The sequence below is a fragment of the Alligator sinensis genome, unplaced genomic scaffold (assembly GCF_000455745.1).
Source record: "Alligator sinensis unplaced genomic scaffold, ASM45574v1 scaffold660_1, whole genome shotgun sequence".
In the NCBI taxonomy this organism is placed as follows: Eukaryota; Metazoa; Chordata; order Crocodylia; family Alligatoridae; genus Alligator; species Alligator sinensis.
The window spans coordinates 1,642,330-1,650,116 of record NW_005842237.1 but is presented as its reverse complement, the minus strand read 5'-3'; the positions used below and the strand labels follow the sequence as shown (position 1 = coordinate 1,650,116).

At 44.4% G+C, this 7,787-nt stretch overlaps 1 protein-coding gene across 7 annotated transcripts in view; it reads right to left on the bottom strand.

The window, feature by feature from the left end:
- The window catches only part of PLXNB2 (plexin B2), a 351,969-nt gene that overhangs the window by 172,016 nt on the left and 172,166 nt on the right, over positions 1–7,787 (bottom strand). Inside the window, exon 4 of one of the 7 annotated variants that reach the window (XM_025208549.1) lies at positions 7,365–7,480. The exons of the other annotated variants lie outside the window; for them this stretch is intronic. The gene's annotated coding sequence lies outside the window, so the exon portion shown is untranslated. The remainder of the gene's footprint in view (positions 1–7,364; positions 7,481–7,787) is intronic. 7 annotated transcript variants of the gene reach the window in all.

The following is a 7,787-nucleotide window of genomic DNA, read 5'->3' as shown; positions in this document are numbered from 1 at the left end:
AATTTGCAGACGGATTAACTGGCTTGGGCCTCGCCAGCTGGAACAACTCACATAGTTGTTCAGACGACTGGACCATCTGCGTTGCAACTACAAGCGGCGTAAGTAAACGTTTTTGCAACCATTAAACCTTGTCTGCCTCTCCATTCACGAGCCCGCCCCAATGAACGAGCAATTTCTAAATCACCTCAAGTCGGCTCTAGCCGTCCGAGACAGTTACCACAAGCAGCAGCATAACAAGGGTGGAACAACTGGAGTAGCTACACTGCACATCAACTTGGGGGGGGTGGGGGGGGAGGGTGCAGAAAAAAACGGCTGCTGCAGAGGCAGCAGTGACAACCGGAAGCTGCTGCTGCTGCCCTTGTGTATGGGAGTTATCCCAGGAAACCAGCTTCATTGTTACGTTTCTGACCATAAGAAAGGTTGTGGTGGTTCTGTATGTTAAACACTTTGTTATCACCAGTCCAGTTTTCAGCAAGAAAAACACATTTTAGTCATTAATTACTGTAAAGCTGAATTACGAATGGGGCTGAAGTAGCTTCTCATTCCAAGAAGTGGCCCTGCCAGATGCAGGTTTTTGAACACTGGGTGCAACATCAGAAAGCAGCTTATAGAGTCCAAACTATAGTCAGTCACACCATAGAAAAATAAAGGACTTCAGGGTTTAGCTTATTTATACTCTATATACACCCCCACTTATGCACTGAAGTAAACCTTTTTTCCTGTGTTTGACAGTCTTCTGCCCAAATTAAAAAAAAAATCCCAGATATGCTCACAGGACAAAAATGACTCGATATAATATAGCTAATGTTAATGACAATTCTTTAGGGATGAATATGGCCTATGAATTGTATTTAGAAAAGCTGGAAATGTGTTGGAAACTTAGTATCAACAGCAAGAGCCAACTCATTTTGGGAAACAAATGAAATCTGTTATATTAAGGTAGTAGGATCCTTAGAACAGATCAAAGAACATTCTTTTAAAAATGTTATAATGATAGGATTCAAATATTTCAATACAAAAAGTCCCTGAAAGTAAGTGAGTAGGGTATGTAACAAAAACCCTAACTTCACATGTTCTTTAGAAGCTGACAGTTAAAATAGATGCATTACATATTTATTTTCTTCATACATCCATTTTAAATGTTTAATGTCAGAAAAATACCTTTTACTGTCAGATCCAATTGTAATTGCTAATGGTGATGAAATAGTTTTGCAGCTGTCAGAAGTAAAATTCAGGTAGGTGCCTCATTATGTAAGAATGTAACACTATCTTCCACTCCTCCATCTTAAAGCTGTCTGCAGCAGCATGCTCTAGAGTTTCAAGACTAACATAGTCTGAGAGGAAAAAAACAGAAAGATAATTTAGAACAAGTCAGCAGCTGGGGAAAAAAAGCCATCCAAGTCAATGGAGTTGCCTCCTAACTTTGGCAGTGGTGACTGGACTCTGTCTATAGAAAGTTCAGAAGCAGCCAAGCAGTACAAGAGAAGAAGCTTACTAAGACAACGCTTTTGCCATATTTCTGTTTGTGGACATATTTTTTAAAGATCCATTCTGCTATTTTATTGTGCACATGTTTAGTTTTTGGGATAATGCGGGATTTAAATTTTCAACATGTATGGGAGGCAATTAGTCTCTGTCTCAGATGATTCTGGCATTCAGTAAGGCAGTCATGTAGCATATGAACACATTAAGCAGTAAAAACAGGACAACTGTAAGGGCTAAAGATAACTTTACACACATTGCACTGTGATTAGACAGTAGGCTTCTGGAAAAAAAAACTCCTCAGTTTTCCTAGCATATGGCTACAAACTCATTTTTCTCATATCTGATAATATTTTATGATATTTTTAAGTGTTGTAGTGCTAAGCCATAATGAGAGCAGTGGCTGCTCTGCACGTGACTAAATATTAAACTTAACTTTAAAACTAGCTTTGAAAACCTTAATGCGTTTGCCCCTCTTCTTAAACAAACCTAGTACTTTAAAAACCAGCCTCATGCAAACTATTTTATGAACAGACAACTTGTGTACAAAAACGCACCAGTGTTCTGAAATTTGTTAATATTGTTTGAATAAATTTAGCAGCAGCAGAGAAAGCAAGGACCTCACAGAGGTGCACAATATCAGTTAAAATTACAATATTACTTCTTGGATTAAGCTCATGAACTACACACTGGCTAATGAAAATAATGGCATCTACTGTGCAGCAAATCAGTGGTCACCTAATACTTGAAGACTTTTTTTTTTTCTGCATAGAGGTCTGTCCTCTGAATTAGCCAATACAGCATGTCCCTGTAACACTTACTACATGTAGCAACAACAGTGCAAATACTATAAGCCTGGAATATTACACAAAGAAGAATGCATGAGGCACACTGCATGTTGCATCACATAGTTATTTATGTGAAATATTGGAGGATGGATGCAAGACTATGAATTGGTTTTCAAGTCATTTTATATTAACTTGTTATGCCCTATTCTGTTAATGGCTAGTTAATGACAATAATTAGAAGGCATTATCTAATTAACGTTATACAGTCTAATTCACTTAGTGCCTTCTACCCTTCCCACAGCCTGCATATACAGTTTCCGTATTACAGCCAAAGCTTTATGCTGTCTTTTTTTCCCTGTGTATTTGACTTTGAAAATACTACTCGACTCCTCCACAATCCATTTTAAATGGCAATATACAGCAAACATTGCAAATCAAAAAGGAATTATCTAAGTAATGAAGTCCCTAAGGTTTTATTAAATCAAGTTTTACAGGACTTAAAATATAAAAAGATCCTTTTCTTCTTTAATTACAGGGGGAGAGAGGAGCACAACTGGATTGAATTTAAATATTGCTCCATGGTATTTACATCCACATTGTAGTACTATATGAACATATTAGAATGCAAAAATGAAAGGTGATCAGTCCTTTCATAGTTACATTTCATTGCTGAACATTTCTACAAATTAGAAAGGCATTCTAACTAATTAGGTAATACAGAGACCCCAGATCCAAAAAAGATATAGGGTGAGTTTTTCTGAGGATACATACACCTGTTCTTGGCCCATTGCTATTCAATAGCTTTAACAGGGGAAGATAAAAGGACTATAGTGTTGAAGTCTGTAAGTGACAAAGTTGGTAAAGCAGCAAGCAATAGGACAGGCAATGGTTCTCAGCTTTTTTAAAATCAAGGAACCCTCCGTAATTTTTCTTAATTTAGCAGCACCCCATTTCAAACATTAAAAAATATAAATGGAAAAAAAGAACAATTTTTCCATTGCAAAGAACTCAAATACCACAACAGGTCAGATGTTTTGGACACTATGGGCACATCCACGCACATGTGCTTGCAGCACCTCAAACAGGAGTGGCACAAATTTGATCCAGGGATTTTTGCCTCGGCACATATGCCCAGACGTGCATTTTAGCGTGCGGCAAGTTGTGCCACGGGGCAAAATAACACTGTCCAGATCCTCCCAGATCTGCAGCCAGGGGGAGCTAGAGCCGGGGGCCAGTGCCTGTGCTGGCCCCAACAGTATAAAAACCTGCCCTGGTGAGCAGCTCAGGGCTACTTGCCCTCAGGAGCTTCTGAGGCCCAGCCACTTGGTATCTGGGGCCACTCCCCCTGGTGCCAGCGGGACTGCTGAAGCAGCCCCGACCTGGAGTGGCCCCTGCTGTCTCTTCCCACTGCAGCAATTTGGCAGTGGGGGCTGCTGCCTGGCTGTGACCTGCTGCCACCTGCGACAGCATCTGCCCCCTTGGACCTCCAGCCCCATGGCTGCACATCTGCCAGACCTGGATGGGGTGCCATCGCTCTGTTTCTTCCTTCTACCACCAAGAGACGCTTACTATTTTATGATCATGGGATCAAAAGTATCAATCAAAAGCAGCAATAGCACTATTTTAATATTTTTTATAAATTCATGTAGCATTAGACAAACAGAATTACATAAATAATTGGAGTGACAGACACAGACAATTCCTGGCTTTTTTTTTTTTTTTTAGCATTGTAAGAGATAGATGTACTGTTTTTATCTTGTCCTTCATATAATAGGTCTCTCCCATCTAGTATCAGGGAGGTTGCTTACCACTGTGAAAATAATCTTAGTGGGGAAAAAATGTTAAGTATTTGGATAGGGGTCTTCCCACATAGTTTCTGTCATGAAAGATTAGTTAAATAAAACCATTTAACCTGGTACTGACTCAAAACTTAGTTACATAAATGCTTTCAAAATTACTCATCTATCTTTAGCAGATAAAAGTAATCTAACAGAGTCCAAAGATAATGTAAGTCTCTTAATGATGGTTGCATTTCTTTCAGCCTACTTTAAGCAGGGACTTTTTCTGCTGGCAAAACAGATTCAAATTAACTGGAAAGTACTGACATGGTGCTTCTCTCATGCTTCAAAGCTCTGGGAAGAAACTGTTAAGTATAAAGAAAAATGAAGACAGAATAGGCTTTTAAGAGAACTATGTTCAGTACTTGTTTTTACTTCTTCATTGCTTGTATTAAGCATTTTTCCCCACATCTTTACCTTCTACATTTGTGGTTTTTATACTTTTAAAGTATCCAAATGACTAAGGCTTGAACCTTGAAGGGGCAGACTGTCCTATCAAGCCAAAACACACCTTGGTCACTCTACCAAAATCAAAAGAAATGTCATCCTAAAGTTGAAACATATATTGTCCATAAAACTGGTGTTCTAGTCTACCAAAGTCCAAATAACCAAATAACATCCAAGCCAGTGCAAACATGCTAGAAGTGAGCAAAGTGTCACTCAGTTGTCAACTTAATAAAAAATGAGTGTAGACTGGGGTGGGCAAAATACGGCTCATGGGCCAGATATGGCCGGCCAGGCCATTTTTTTGGGCTCATGGGGCCCCTCCAAAAAACAATTATTACTGGCCTGCCGCTACCCCAATGAAAACCAGCAGGAAATGCAGACTTTCAGAGGTTGCGCGTAATAGGACCCGATGGGCTCTGTGCCTCCATCTCCATGGGGCTCCTGCCACTCCAGCTGGGAGCCCCATGTGGAGTGACCGAGTGCAATGGCAGGTGACTGGACAGTTGGTGAGTGGAGAAGGGAACTCACGTCTGCAGTGTCAGGAGCTGCGTGGGGCAGCAGAGGGATCACCTGGCCCAATGGCGTTTGTCAATCAGTGACTGTGGGGTGTATATGTGGGTGACTGTAGGGTTTGTGGGGTGTGTGTGAGGGTAGTTTTTTTGGGGGGGGGTCCTCTGCCCCCCACTGTATGGCGCACAGCTCCCACAGCCAGCGGGAGCTGCAGGAGGCAGGCCCTCGGGGTGCTCATGGCCCGTGGCAGGCAGTGGCACGCACCTCCAGCTGAGTTCTGGGGTCTTCACATGGCAGCATGGAGCTGACCTGGAGCACTGACACCAAACCAGGTGTCTCAGTGCCACCAAATGGGGCTCCTGGCACTGCAGGTAGGAGTTATGTGCCATTGGGTTGGCTCTCTGCCTTCATGTGGGGCTTCCAGCAATCCAGAGGGAAGCCAGATGTGGAGAGACATGGAGCCAGCTCAGCCCGGCGGCATGTAGTCCTGGCCACAGTGGTAGGAGCCCCATGTAGTGGCACAGAGCCTGCCCAGCTCAATGACACACGGACCAGGAGGTACGGGAAGTCATGCACCATCGGGCCAGGGAGGCACTGTGCTGCCACATGCAGCTTCCTGCTAGAGTGCTGGAAACCCCACTAGGAAGCATAGAACCAACCCGGCCCAGGCTGATGGCATATGGCTCCTGCCTTTAGTACTGGAAGCCCCATATGTTGGCATGTAGCCATCCTGGTTTGGTGCGAAGGCATGCACCAGTGGGCTGCGCCTGCTCCAATACCACCACGTGCAGCCCCTGAGACTCAACCGGAGCCAGAGCCAGGTGCCACTGAGGGGCTCTGCTTGCCATAGGCCATGAGTGCCTGAGGGCCCGCTACCTGCTGCTGGTGATAGGGTCTATAGGCCATGGGGTAGGGAGGGGAGGGGGTGTGTGGTGGGGGTTGCTACACTCCACACCCACCCCACCTCCATGCACACTGCCACACCTCCCCACAGACCACCCCACTAAGTCCACAACTATCCACACACATCCTCACACCTAAACCCCCCACACCCATCCACCCCCTCACACCCCTTCACAATCCCCAACCCCCATACTGCCCCCCCAAACCCAACACTCACCCACCCCCCACACACAATATACAAGAGTAAGACTTTATTTTGAGCTGTTATGCAATCACCTCTATACACACTATGCAAACACACACAAATCAGGACAATAATATTTTTAAAAATTAAATTAAAATATATTATAGCACACGTCTGATTTTTAATATACAATTTTTTTTTTTTCTGGTTCCAAGATGGCAAAACCTGCCTTCCAAAAGGCATACTTTTGGGGGCAAGGGGAGGGACTTCCAGTGGCAAAGATCGAAGGTTAGGGGTGGGACTTCTGGTCCCAAGACAGTGACTGGAGCAAGGCACCTATCAAGAGGTGGTACTACCCATGTGGCCCTTGACAGCTCACCAAAAGTTGTTAAGCAGCCCTTCAGCTGAAATAATTGCCCATGTCTGATGTAGGCACAAGAACAGGAAGTAGTTATCTACCAAATGGCCCCAACCAACATCTTGGCTTGGATGCCTGGCAAGGTGAGGGAGGAGTAATGTGCTCAATGATATTTAGCAGAAGCAGTTTCCTGTGACATTTAACTTCAAAATAAGAATAACCACTGTTCTATTAGGTACCATGCTTTGGCAATGTACCTTTTCCCTTCTTGGCGTACAGACCAGTACTGGAAGAAGCATGAATAAAGGCTGAAGATAGTCCCTCTATCCTCTCAAACCCTTCACCCAACTCAAGCCCTTGTCTCCTTGATTACACATTACATAGAGACAACTCTGCTACAGGGACAGAGGTGATAGTCTGGTTAAAAGGGCATTGTATCAGGAATCACTATGACAGTCAGAAGGAAACTTTGGTGGCTTTCAAGAAGGAACTTGCATCCATCCCTCTGAGCCACAACCACAGAAATAAGTTTTCAATGACTGATTGTTCAGCCATTATTTTTCACCTTATGCCCTCCCTTTTTCTTCCTCCTTATTGATCTAGTATTCAGGAGCTGCAAAACCAAGAATGTAGGAAAAAGAGTCATTATATAGACATGCTAGGGCCCTGGAAAATAGATGTTCATCCTTTTTTAACTGGGGTATGCTGGGTTCTTGAGATGGGACAGCTCAACTGGAAAATATTAAAAGAATGTTAGAAAGAACAAGAATTTTCAGTTACTGAAAAATGTAGAGGTGCACTCATATATTGGCCCAATATTGGATTGGCACTGATATAAAGAAAATTGCACGTACTGGAAATCGGCCTGATGTGGCTGATAAATGACCGTGTATGCAGCAGTCGCAGCGCAGCATGAAGGCAGAGAGGAGCACAGCCCTGCAGCTTGGGGAGCTGCATGCATCTGGTAAGTCTGTTGTGGTAGAAGGGGAGAGAGGAGGAGGGAAGGGATGTGGGGGAGAGATCAATGCCCCCCTCTCCCCGTAGTGAGGGAGTGGGGTTGGGGCTGGGGCAGGGTGGGGTGGCTCCTGCCACTGTGCACACCCTGGGTGGTGGCGTGTGTCTCTGGATTTGCGCGGGGAACGGGCGGGGTGGGCTGCAGCTGTGGGCTGGGGCTGTGGCTGCTCCGGGCTCTTCCTGGTGCTTGAGGGCTGCACTTGGGGCTTGGGCCTGCACTCCTGGAGGATGGGGGCTGTGCTCCGGGTGGGGGGGGGGGGAGC